Below are 14,341 nucleotides of genomic sequence, written 5' to 3' on the forward strand. Positions count from 1 at the left end.
ATTGGGGTTAGGACTTTTATATTTATTTGGCCCATTTTTATTTTAGTAAATTTATGAATTAGAGTTTTAAACTTAAGAGGTATAAAAGTTTCTAAATTCTGGTAGCCATTTTCTTTCCTTAATTTTTATGAATAATTTTTTTTGAATTTTTTACTTTTTTTTTGAGAAATTTAGATATGAAAAGGTGAGATAGAGTGATTTTCTTAATTGTTGTATCAGGAAATTAAATTGAGGTGGAGAAATTTTTTCTTTAATTTTTCATTTTACTCTAAATTATGTTCCGTATCATTTGATATCAGATTTCAGGTATTAGATTAATCTTTATTAATCTATATTTGTGCTTCTTTGACCTTATTTAAAAAAAAAAGTTCCCCTAAGCGGTCGCCATCTTACTATTCACTGCGTCATTCATTATTTCTCGTTGCTGTCTTTTTCGTGCCTTGTCTTTTGTCTTTTCTTATTGTTACTTTGCTATAATTACTGTTCCTTTTTCTGTTATTGGTTTCTATCTTCTTTTTTGTTTTTTTATTGTGTTTCTTGGGTAGCGTTTATTTTGAGATACTGAGACAGAGACTGGGAGACTGAGACTCAGTATCATGTTTGTTGGTTTAGAGACTGGTATTAAAATTTCTGTCTCTGTTTCTAAAATTTCAGTTTTTCAGTACCTCCAAAAAGTAGGGATATAAGGGACTAAAATTTGAGAGATGGAGACCGAAACTTTAATAACATTTTATACCTAAAATATTCTCATTTCAATTAATTAATTCCAATTTTACCCTTGGTATAAATTAAATTAAAATTTTATTCTTGTTTCAATTTCTGTCTCTCACTTTGCATCAAACAGAATACTGAGATTTATTTCAATCTCTGTCTCTTAATCTCAGTTTTTCCGTCTCTGTCTCTCTACCAAACGCTACTTTGGTGTCTTTTATTTTTCTCTTCTTTTCCTTTTCTTCTTGTTTCCGTACAGTTTAGATTTTTTATTTTTATAATACAAAAAAAAAAAACAAATTGCCCATTAGCATTTACGTAACAAAAAATACAAAACACCTACAAGAAAAAGAATTTTATTTGATTTCTAAAGTGCAACAGTAAAAAAGATTCAATAGTGGTAAAAGATAAGAGTGGTAAGTTTAACAGAGGATAAAATCCAATTTTGAAAATAAACACGAGTGCCCATCATTAAATGAAACACGTGAGAGAGTGATTGTGAGGTCCTTTCTATAACATTTTTTTTACAGGTTCATTGTTATGGGGCTCATTTCGAAGATACTTTAGTTGACATGGAATTGATGCAAAGGGTCATTCAACACTTAACTAATCGCTTGACTGAATTGAAAGCTTGGAGGCAAGAGGTGACATAGACATTGTCCAAGAATACTAAATCAGGAACTTTTCGTAATCGGCGTCAGAATCATGTACCTTCTGATGATGACTCTGATAGGGTTATAACACCTCGACACAAAAGTCAAGATGTAAATACCACCATTCAAAGGGAGAAATGATCCTGAAGTTTATTTGGAGTGGGAACGTAAGGTGGAAAGAATTTATACTTGTCATAATTACTCTGAGGTAAAGAAGGTTCGTTTGGCAGCAGTTGCATTTTCTAACTATATCTTACTTTGGTGGGATGAACTAGTGAAGACAAGACGGCGAAATGATGATCACCCTATAGAGACTTGGGATCTTATGAAGCGCCTCATGAAAAAGAGATTTGTGCCTTCGGACTACTACAGGGAAGTGCATCAGAAATTACATCGACTGACTCAAGATTCCAAATCCGTTGAAGACTACCATAAGGAAATGGAGATGCTTATGATCACTGCCAACATAGACGAGGACACTGAGGTTACTATGGCACGATTTGTAGGTGGTTTGAATAGAGCGATTGCTGATGTGGTGGAGTTACATTATTATGTGGAGATGGAAGATTTAGTCAGTATGGCAATGAAGGTGGAGAGGCAATAACAAAGAAGAGCACCAAGGAGATTGTCTCATGCTAATCCAAAGTGGGAGTCTCGTAGTGCTGACACAACAAAGCCTAAGGATGCTGAATCCAAAGAGTTGTTTGATGCTAAAAAAAAGAAAGGTAATTCTAACTCTTCTTCTGCTACTTCTACCGAGATATTAAATGCTTTAAGTGTCATGGTATGGGTAATTATGCTAGTGATTGCCCAAACAGGAGATTGATGACTATTAGAGGGAATGATATTGTGTCTGATTCTGATCATGGTGACGATTCTGATCACAATAGTGTGCCACCTTTGGAGGGTTCTGATGGTGATGTTGAGTATGCAGTCCGTGGTGAATCTCTTGTTGTTAGACGTGCTTTGAATTTGTAGATGAAAGAAGATAGCATAACGCAACGCCAAAATATTTTTTCGCACTAGATGCTTGGTGGGTGAAAAGGTGTGTAGTCTAATTATTGATGGCGAAAGTTGGACTAATGTGGCTAGTACACTTATGGTGGAAAAATTGGGTTTGACATGTGTTCGACATCCTAAACCATATACGTTGCGGTGGTTGAATGACAGTGGTGAGATCCAGGTTGATAAGAAGGTGACAATTGCATTCTCTGTTGGAAAGTATGTTGATGAGGCTTTGTGTGATGTGGTGCCAATGCAAGCTTGTAATTTATTATTGGGGAGATCTTGGCAGTTCGACCGTCGAGCATTTTATGATGGTCACACGAATCGGTTCTTCTTTGATTTTAATGGTCGTAAGACCACTCTTGCTCTTTTATCACCTAAGGAGGTTTAGCTTGACCAGTTGAAGTTTCAACAGGATACCAAAAGAAAAATGGGATGTGAGTTCACAGAAAAATATGAGAGAAAAGAGGCTATGAGAGAAAATAATATAGCAAAAGGCTCAAAGGTGAGTGAAAAGAAAGAAAAGAGTACTTGTTATGAGAATAGTGCAAAAATAGAGAAAAATGAGAAAGTTGAGAGCAAATTGTGTTTCTTTGCAAAAGAGAGAGATTTAAAGAGTGCTTTAATAGGCAAGAAAGCTTTGTTTATGGTTCGGTTTAGGGATACTTTATTCTCTAACACTGAACTTAACCCAAATTTGTCAAATAGTTTTGCCTCTTTGTTGCAGAAATTTGCAGATATCTTTTCTACTGACGTGCCACGTGGTTTGCCTCCATTACGAGAGATTGAGCACCAAATTGATTTTATTCCTGGTGCTAGCATTCCTAATAGACCAGCCTATAGGAGTAATCTTGAAGAGACAAAAGAGCTTTAAAGGCAGGTGGAGGACTTATTAGCCAAAAGTCACATAAGGGAGAGTATGAGCCCATGTGTTGTACCAGTTTTGTTGGTTCCAAAGAAGGATGGTACTTGGCAGATGTGTGTGGATTGTCGTGCAGTCAATAAGATTACGGTAAAGTATCGTTATCATATTCCTAGGTTAGATGACATGCTTGATGAGTTATATGGTGCATGTATATTCACTAAAATTGATTTGAAAATTGGATATCATCAAATTAGAATGAAACCAGGGGATGAATGGAAGATTGTATTTAAAACAAAACATGGGTTATATGAGTGGTTATTAATGCCTTTTAGGCTAACTAATGCACCTAGTACTTTTATGCGTCTAATGAACCATGTTTTGCGAGAATTTTTGGGTAAATTTGTTGTTGTTTACTTTGATGATATTCTCATTTATAGCACTTGTTTGGATGACCACTTTGTCACATGTTTCAACTATTTTGGAAGTGCTTCGAAAAGAAAAATTATGTGTCAATCTTAATAAGTGCACATTTTGTATTGATCGAGTTGTATTTTTTGGTTTTGTTGTGAGTGCAAGTGGAATTGAGGTTGATGAGGAAAAGGTGAAGGCTATTCGTGAATGGTCAACGCCTAAGAATACTTATGAGGTAAGACGTTTTCATGGATTAGTTAGATTTTATATGAGATTTGTGAAAATAATTTTTACCATTACTGCGCCTCTCACAAAGGTTATAAAAAAAGATGTTGGATTTAAATGAGAAAAGAAACAAGAAAATGCATTTCATATCCTAAAAGATTTTTTGTGTTCTGCCCCTATTTTTGTTTTACCTAATTTTGATAAAATCTTTGAGATCGAATGTAATGCTTTTGGAATTGGTATAGGTGCTGTTTTGATGCAAGAAAAATGAGCCATTGCTTTCTTCAGTGAAAAGTTGAATTTAGCTTAGCGTAAATATTCAACTTATGACAGAATTATATGCTATGGTTCGGACTTTGGAGGTTTGGCAACACTACCTCTTACTTAAGGAGTCTGTGATTCACACGAATTATGAATCTTTGAAGCACTTAAAGAGACAAGGTAAGCTTGATAAAAGACATGCTAAATGGGTGGAATTCATTGAAACATTTCCATATGTGATTGCCTTTAAACAAGGTAAAGAGAATGTTTTGCTGATGCTTTATCTCGGAGGTATGCTTTGATTACTACAATTACTTCTAAGTTATTATGATTTGAGTTTTTAAAGGAGTTGTATGCAACTGATTTTGACTTTTTTGCTATTTATGCCTCTTGTGAACATGGTGCATTTAACAAATTTTATAGACATGAAGGTTTTCTGTTTCATGGTAATAGAATTTGTGTGTCTGCTTATTCTATGAGGGACTTACTTGTTCTGGAATCACATAATGAGAGTTTGATGGGTCATTTTGGTGTGCATAAGACATTGGATGTGTTATCTGAACATTTTTACTAGCCACACATGCGTAGAGATGTTGAAAAATTTTGTGCTAAGTGTATTGCATGTAAACACGCTAAATCTAAATCTTTACCATATGATTTGCATACCCCTTTACCTGTTCCTACACATCTTTAGGTTGATATTTCTATGGATTTTGTTCTTGGTTTGCCTCGAACTAGAAAAGGCAGAGATAGCATTTTTGTTGTGGTAGACAGATTTAGTAAAATGACTCATTTCATTGCATGCCATAAAACTGATGATGCAACCAACATTGCTAATCTATTCTTTAGAGAGGTTGTGCGCTTGCATGGTGTTTCCCAAACTATTGTTTCTGATTGTGATGTAAAATTTTTGAGCCATTTTTGAAAAGTTTTATGGGGTAACTTAGGCACAAAATTATTATACTCTACTATTTGTCATCCTCAAACTGAAGTAGTAAATAGAACATTATGGATCTTATTACGTGCTGTTATTGGTAAGAATTTAAAAACTTGGGAAGATTATTTACCTTTTATTGAGTTGCTTATAATAGAACCATTCATTCTTCTACGGGTTTTTCTTCTTTTAAACTTGTGTATGGTTTTAATCCTTTAACTATTTTGGACTTATTGCCTTTGCCTTTGAGTGATCTTGTTAGTTTAGATGTAGAAGGTAAAGCTGAAAAGGTTAAAGCAATGCACTTGAAAGCACATGAGTTGCTTGAAAAGAAAAATAAGTTGACAGCTCAATGGGTGAATAAAGGTCGAAGACAACTTTTCTTTGAACCTTGTGACTGGGTATGAGTTCATTTGAGAAAGGAGAGGTTTCCTACTCAAAGAAAATCCAAGCTAGACCCTAAGGGTGATGGTCCATTTCAGGTGCTCGAAAGGATCAATAACAATGCTTACAAGATTGACCTTCCAGGTGAGTATAAATATGTTAGCTACTTTTAATGTCTCTGACCTATCTTCTTTTGATTTGAATGCAGATTCAATGACGAATCTTTTTCAAGAGGGAGGGAATGATACCGGCTCTGTGGGACAAACTGAAAACTGTCATATGCCAATTAGTCCAATTACAAGAGCAACAACTAAGAAAATAAAAAAAGATTTTGCAAACATGGCTAAATTATTTGTTCAGGAGATGCATCAAGAATTGGATAAGACAATAATTAACGATTATGGAAAGTCAAACGTCTTACTGTTTACATGATGCATTGAAGACTCTCGTTAGTCAAAATGAATTAAATAGGCATCGCGTCCTTAGTATTTATTTTATGTTTATATTTTAGTTTGTTTTTGTTTGTTTTAGGCCCATTTATGATTTGGTCCATTTTTATTTTAGTGAACTTATGAGTTAGGATTTTAAACTTAAGAGGTATAAAAATCCTCTAAAACTTGGTAGCCAATTCTTTGAGTTTCTTTGAGAAACTTAGGTGTGAACATGTGAGGTAGAGTGATTCCCTTAACTGTTACATCAAGAAATCAAATTGAGGTAGAAGAGTCCCTTTTCTTTGATTTTTCATCTTACTCTAAGCTATGTTCCGAATCATTTGAGGGTTTGGGAATTTGCAGCGAGAGATAGAGAGAGAACGGAGATGGATTTTGGTGCCAGTTGAGATAGAGGGACGGATGAAGGGATATTTGAATCGGACGGTGTAGAAGAGATGAGAGAGATCTATGCTTGTCCTAATATGGAACCACGCAATGATGCAGTCTGCATGATTTTATAGTTCAGTTCAGACTTTAGCGTCGTGAGCATTCTAAAATTATTTTAAGCCCAACTCAATTAATTTAATCATTTTCTCGAAAGACAAGTTAGGTTATAAATATATTATCAAAAAAATAAAAGTTAGGTTTACAATGATCCCGAATCACCTCTGACTATGATCCCCATCGTGGGTATGGATGGAATAAGAAAAACTACTTTGGCTCAACTGGTTTACAATGATATCAAAGTCGTGGCAAAATTTGAGACTAGAGCATGGGTGTGTTGCTGAAAATTCTGACCCTATTAATGTTACAAGGACAATAACAGGGGCAATAGATTTTCCTCCCTGTAACATGGATAACTTTGATTCACTTCAGACTGATTTGAAAATGAAGTTGACAGGAGAAACATTTTTAGTTGTCTTAGATGATGTCTGACATGATCAACAAGAAACATGGGAGAATTTTCTAAAACCTTTTCGATATGGGAGTAATAGAAGTAAGATTCTCCTTACAACCCGTAGTGAAAAGGTTGCTTCTGTATTCGCAACTAACAATCTACATTATCAACTAAGTTTATTGTTGGAGGAAGATTGTTGGTCGGTGTTTTTGAAGCATTCATCTATTTCTACTAATTCTAAACAATATACAACTCTAGAACTAATTGGTAGAAAAATTATTGAAAACTGTAAGGTTACCTTTGGCTGTGAAAACACTTGGAGGTTTATTGCGCAATAAGTATTATGAAGGGGACTGGAAAAATATACTTGAAAGTGAAATTTGGGAACTCTCGGAAGATGATAGTAAGATTGTTCCTGCATTAAGAGTTAGTTATCACTACCTCCCTTCACATTTAAAGAGGTGTTTTGTTTATTGCTCGTTATATCCTGAGGATTATGAATTTGACAAAGATGACTTAATTCTATTATGAATGACAGAAGATCTTTTACAAGCAAATAGAAACAACAGATTAGAAAATATTGGTTGTGCATATTTTGATGAATTAGTTGCAAGGTCATTTTTTCAACCTTCTAGTACTAATAAAACGTTATTTGTAATGCATGATCTCATACATGATCTAGCAATATTTATTGCTCGGAAATTCTATTTCCACCTCAATGAATGGGAAAATCTACACATGATAGACAACAAAACTTGTCATCTGTTGGTTATTGAATATAAGGGTAGCTTCCACTTATTTCAAGAAGCCTATAATAGAGCAGTATACATGAGAACATTTTTAGATCCTTCTGTGTTTGCCTGTTTTCAATCAATTGATATTGAAAGCAATCCTTGGTTATTACGACAACGATTGAGAGTTTTGTCATTTTATTCATTTACTATAGAGTCATTGCCTGATTCAATAGGTGAATTGATTCATTTGCGTTATTTGAATCTCTCTCACACACCTATTTCTGAGTCAATATGTAAATTATACAATCTCCAAACCTTGAAGTTGAGGAATTGTACAAAACTAGAGATGCTTTCAAACTGCATGCATGATCTTGTGAACCTGCGCCACCTTGATATTCGAGGTGCTTCTTGTCTGAAAGAGATGCCGAAAAGAATGAGCAAGTTAAAGCATCTAAACTTCTTAAGTTACTATATCGTCGGCGCGCAAGAAGAGAATGGGATAAGAGAACTAGGAACGCTGGACAATCTTCATGGCTCATTTTGCATTTCCAAGTTGGAGAACGGTCAAGAATAGTGGTGAAGCTTTGGAGGCAAAAATGGGTAACAAGAAGCACATCAACACTTTAAAATTGGAATGGTTCCAGATGGTGACATTGATGATGTTCAAACGGAGAGATATATACTTGACAAGTTACAACCTCATCAAAACTTGGAAAAGTTATCAATTGAGGGTTATCGGGGCGAAAGATTCCCAGATTGGTTAGGCCTTTCTCGCTACTCCAATACGACCAAATTGAATCTAAACCTTGATTTTATTTATTGAAAGGTTTTGTGTTTTTCAGCATCCTTTTGCATTGGTTGCGCTTAGGGAATTCTATTATCAATTGGGTGGGGCGTGCAGTTATGCAAAAACTGAATGTTAGTATTCCAAATTCCCAATAGATTTATATATGTCAATAATAGGGAAGATTGAAATGAAACGTTATATAGTTTGTGAGTGCTAAATGGAATGAAATGTTGGTTTGTATTTATATAATAGGGAAGATTGAAGAGTCAACTTTAATACATGCTTGAGGCAAGGTGAGAAATTGGGTGAACTGAAGTAAGTTTGCTTTGTCCATATCTTGCAATGGCTGCAACCTGTTTGCACTATCTCTGCATATTTTTTATTGTCTGTATAATCCTACCTTGCTTTGTTCAGGTTTATGAATCCAGCAACTTGCTATACCAATGAATCTCTAGAACCACCCAGTAGGTCAATTGAAGAATTTGCTTCTGCTCCAAAGAAAGCAAATAATCAAGGTTACATATGCTTTTTTATCTTTTTTTCCCATGTTATGCATCATTTTAAATATCTATCATTGCTCTTACTTGTTCTTTGTCTCTATCTAATTTTCTAAATATATTTGTCTGTTATAAATGTAGGGTCCAAGATTGCAAGAAAATGCAAGTTGTTTCATAGATATGATCATGCAAACATTCAATGATAAACTAATGATTGTTTGTAAAATGCTTCCTGAATGTACATTGACTTCAAGAAAGGCGCAATTTCAAGCATCTCGTTTGTGTGTTGGCCCTTATGTCTGGGTACCCTGAATTATAACGGGTCAATGTAATCATGTAACCAAGTTGGCCCAATCTCAAATAGAGTCACGCGCATTAATGAGAGTGAAAACACGCGCCCGCACATTTTAAAAAAAATGTTATTTCTTCCTCAGTTCTTCTTCTTCTTATCTGCTCGCGTTATAGGCTTCACCGTTCTCCTCTGCTCGCGTTTTGTTTCTTGTTCTTCTTCTTCTTCTCTACTCGCATTTTCCATACCAAATTTCTTAACTAATTCCTTGGCATACTTTTCTTGATGAATGAAAATACCTTTTTCAGTTTGTTTAATTTGCAGCCCAAGGAAGAAATTAAGTTCACCCATCATACTCATGTCAAATTCACTTGTCATGAGTTTTCCAAATTCAGAACAAAGGGATTCATTTGCTGATCCAAAAATAATGTCATCAACATATATTTGGACTAGAATAAAAGAATTATTTGAATTCTTGATGAATAGAGTTGTGTTAGTGGTGCCTCTTTGAAAACCATTTTCCAAAATGAAAGAGCTAAGTCTCTCATACCAAGCTCTAGGAGCTTGTCTTAAACCATAGAGAGCTTTAGACAATTTGAAAACATGATTAGAATATTCTTTATTTTCAAAATCAGGAGGCTGCTCCACATACACTTATCTATCTATCACACCATTCAAAAATGCACATTTCACATCCATTTGATATAATTTAAAATCACAAAATGCAGCATAAGCTAAGAGAAGTCTTATGGCTTCCATTTGGGCAACAGGGGCGAAGGATTCATCAAATTCTATTCCTTCTTCTTGGTCATATCCTTGAGCCACTAGCCTTGCCTTGTTTCTTGCAATGCTACCATCTTCTCCCAACTTGTTCCGAAATATCCACTTGGTGCCGGTCACTTTCTTTCCACTTGGCCTTGGAACCAAAGTCCACACATGGTTCTTCTCAAACTTAAGAAGCTCATCCTCCATTGCTTTAACCCAAGAAGGGTCACCAAGTGCTTCCTTGACGTTTTGAGGCTCTATTTGTGAACCCAAGAAGGGTCACTGAGTGCTTCCTTGACGTTTTGAGGCTCAATTTCTGAAAGAAGGGCAATGTTTGATTCTTCATTTGCCTTTCTAGTGGATGACCGAGTTCTAACCCCTTGTGAGACGTCCCCAATGACAAATTCCTCTGGATAATTCTTCAAAAATCTCCACTCACGAGGTCTGGTGGACTTGGAGGCGGATTCAGTCACCAAGGGATTCTGGGCGGTGCTGGCTGTAGGATTTCCTTCAGATTCATGAGACAAAATGGAATTGTCTCTTGAATTTTCAACATTTGCAGTTTCTGGTTCAGCTTGTCCAGAATTTTCTTTTCCATGATTTTGAGCAGATTCATCCTCCTTTTGAGGTTAATTTCCTGCATCACAATCTTCCAAAATGCTTTGCACCAAGTTAGTATCACAAAATGTAACATGTATGGACTCCTCAATAATTCTAGCATCTTTATGATAAACCCTATATGCTTTACTAGTTGTGGAATATCCTACAAACAAACACTCATAAGCCTTTGGATCAAATTTACCCAAATTTTCTTTGTTATTTAAAACAAAACATTTGCATCCAAAGATGTGCAAGTAATCTAAGTTTGGTGGGTAGCCTTTCCAAAGTTCATAAGGGATTTTCTTCAAAAAAATTTTTATGATTGTTCTATTCAAAATGTTGCAAGCCGTATTGACCGCTTCAGCCCAAAGGAATTTTGGAACATTACTCTCACAAAGCATAGCTCTTGTCATCTCTTGTATGCTTCTATTTCTTCTTTCCACAACACCATTTTGTTGTGGTGTTCTTGGACAAGAGAAGTTGTGAGATATTCCAAATTTCTCACAAAAGGATTCAAATAAATTATTTTCAAATTCAGTTCCATGATCGCTTCTTATAGAAGATATTTTTAAATCCTTTTCATTTTGAAGTTTCTTGCAAAAAGGTTCAAATGTTGAAAAAGCTTCATTTTTGTGTGCAAGAAATAAAACCCAACCAAACCTAGTATAGTCATCCACAATTATTAAACATAATGTTTACCACCTAGGCTTTGAGTTCTTGTTGGACCAAATAAATCAATGTGTAGCAACTCAAGTGGTATTTTAGTAGAGATGTCTTCCTTTGGTTTAAAAGAACTTTATGTTTGTTTTCTCATTTGGCAAGCATCACAAGTGATGTCTTTGTCAAACTTTATCAAAGGGAGACCTCTTACTAATTCTTTCTTTACAAGTTTGTTTATTTGAAACATACTTGCATGGCCCAATTTCTTGTGCCATAACCACTTTTCAGATTCTTTAGAGTGAAGACAAGCTACATTTTGATCCTTTAGTTCATTAAGAGTAAGTCCATACATATTATTGAAACGCTTGGCAACAAACATCACTTCATTTGTCTTTTTATTAACAACACATCATTCAAGCCTTTTGAAAACAACTAAATATCATAAATCACACAGCTGACTTATACTCAAAAGATTGTGCTTTAAACCACATACTAAAAGTACATCATCAATGAAAGTAGATTTCTCATTACCTACTTTTCCAACAGCAATGATTTTACCTTTACCATCATCTCCAAAGGTCACAAAACCTCCATCATACTTATTTAGTTTGATGAAGTAGGTTGACCTTCTAGTCATGTGCCTTGAACATCCACTATCCATGTACCACATGTCCTTTTTGTTCTTGGATGCTAGGCAAATCTACATGATGAGTTTCAAGTAGCCTTAGGTATCCAAATTAATTTGGATCCTTTGAAGTTAATCCATCTTGGTTGCCCAAGTGTATTGAAATCACAAACAATATTGTAAACTTTGTTTCCAACAACTCTTTTTTCAATGAAACATTGTACATATGAGTGACCAAATTTCTTGCAATTAACACAATGATTTTCTGATGTGTCGCTGAAATTGAGATGAGTTATATTGCTTGAAATGATTAAAGTGTTGAAATTTAAAATATTTTCACCAGAATTTTTTTGAACATTTTTACCTTTCGAAAATGAGGTTTTGTTGTAAAATATTGGTTTCTTGAAAGCATCCTCATTTTTTGAAATGTAACCCAAACCTGGCCGGTTTAAACTCGGTTCTGTTTTTGGTGAAGGCTCAGTTTCACTTGTGTATACTTCATTAAATTTTTTTTCAAGTGTTGGAGTATTTTCAATACCATATTTGTTTAGTATGGTTTTGGTATTTGATGAAGAAGCCACAAATTTTATAGAGGAAATATTAGAGACTGCATCTTCCTTGGATATGTAGCCTAAACCAGATTTTTCAAACAATGGTCTTTGACTTGCAAGTAATTTGTCCAAGTTACTAGAACCTTGAGCAAATTTTGCTAAGTCACCATTCAGCCTTTTAATCATATCATTTAATCTTTCATTTTCAGCAATTAACTCATGTGAAGGATCCACAATGTGCTTTCCTTTTAATTTTTCAAATTCAGATTTTAGAAATCTGTTTTCTTCAATGATGTCCAAAGCACATTCAGTTTCCTTCACTTTTTCTTTTAAAAACTCATTTTCAGCTCTTAACACATCTCTTTCAGATCTGCATTCATTGTATTTGTCAAGCAGTTTTGAGGTGTTTAATGTAAGATCATCAATTATAGCATGCAAGTCCTCAATGGTCAAATCATAATAATTTACCTCATCAAGATTGTTGTTTCCAGCCATGAAGCAGTCTTTGTTATCTCCTTCTTATTCTTTTTCTTCATTTGAGTCATTCTCAAGATCCTCCCAAGCTGCCATGAGTACTCTCTTCCTTTCCTTCTTTCCTTTGTCCTCCTTTTTGAGCTTTGGACAGTTTGACTTGAAGTGTCCAGCCTCCTTGCAATGATGACATGTCAACTTGCTCAAGTCTATCTTGTGCTCCTTTGAACTTGAACCCTTGTATTTTCCCTTGCTCTTCATCATTCTTCTAAATCTCCTAGCAAAAAACAAAAGCTCGTCATCTGAAATACCATCACTAGACTCACTCTCTTTTGGTTCTATTTGTGACTTGAGGGCTATTCCCTTTTTCTTTGAGTCTGTGTATGTGTGTATGGCTTCATAGGCAAGGAGTTTTCCTCTCAGCTCATCATAGGTTATGGGATTTATGTTGTTACTCTCGGTTAGGACAGTGGTAGTGTTTTCCCACTCTTTTATGAGGCTTCTAAGGAGTTTTCTCACCAAGGTTTGTTCTGCATAATTTGTACCCATAGCATCAAGGTTGTTGGTTATGATTGAGAATCTCTCAAATGCTTCATCAATGCTTTCTCCATCCTTCATGCTAAACATCTCGTACTCTTTTCGCAGCATATCAATCCTCGTTTCTTTGACTTGTTTAATGCCTTCGTGTGTAACCTGGAGTTTTTCCCAGATTTCTTTGGCTGTCTTGCATCTAGACACCTTCCGGTATTCTTCAAAGCTGATAGCACAGTGAAGAAGGTTGATTGCTTTAGCATTCAGCTCTATCTTCTTCTTATCATCTTCATTCCATTCAGCTTCTTCTTTTAGAGTCACCACTCCATCAGCACTTATTTTTGTTGGGATCTTTGGACCGCTTACAACGATCTTCCATATGTTGTAGTCAATGGATTGGATGAAGATCCTTATCCTTTCTTTCCAGTAGGAATAGTTCTTCCCGTTGAAGAAAGGTGGCCGGTTGTTTGACTGGCCTTCAGTGAGGGTGTAAGCAACTGTGGTTGTGCCCAAGTTGTTCGCCATTGGATCTTTGCTCCAAGCTGTTAAGCTTGATTCTTGAGACCTTAGCTCTGATACCATTAGAGCAAGTGCTTAACATTCTGTATCTATTGAAGGTTGTGGTAGGCTTAGAGAAGGGGGGTTGAATCTATGCCTTGCTTTTAAGTTGCTGTTATGACCCTTTTTAAACAAAATTACAATTCTGATTCTGTTTGAACTCAGCAGCGGAAATTTATGAGACAATTTATTTTTGTCTCATGAATATCAGAAAACAGAACTCAGCAGAGAAGAGAAAAGCTAACACCAACATGTATCCTGGTTCGGTTGCCTTGTGCTATGCAACCTACATCCAGTCTCCTCCACAATTATGGAAGAATTTCACTATAGTTAACAGTATTACATACACCAATTTCACAAGATTAAACCAATCCTTTCACACTCAAGTTCTAACCTAACTTGACATTGGCTATGCTAATACCTAACTATTCCTCTTAGTGCTGACCCAACTAAAAAAGGGATACCAAAACAGGTACAAGATACAAGACACTTAAC

The 14,341-nt window shown here is 35.3% G+C and overlaps 1 pseudogene; it reads left to right on the forward strand.

Annotated features, from left to right (window-relative positions):
• Positions 1-6,572: 6,572 nt before the first annotated feature.
• LOC127741492 (putative disease resistance RPP13-like protein 1) lies at positions 6,573-8,086 on the forward strand (annotated as a pseudogene).
• Positions 8,087-14,341: the final 6,255 nt, after the last annotated feature.

This window comes from Arachis duranensis, chromosome 9 (assembly GCF_000817695.3).
Source record: "Arachis duranensis cultivar V14167 chromosome 9, aradu.V14167.gnm2.J7QH, whole genome shotgun sequence".
Lineage (NCBI taxonomy): Eukaryota > Viridiplantae > Streptophyta > Magnoliopsida > Fabales > Fabaceae > Arachis > Arachis duranensis.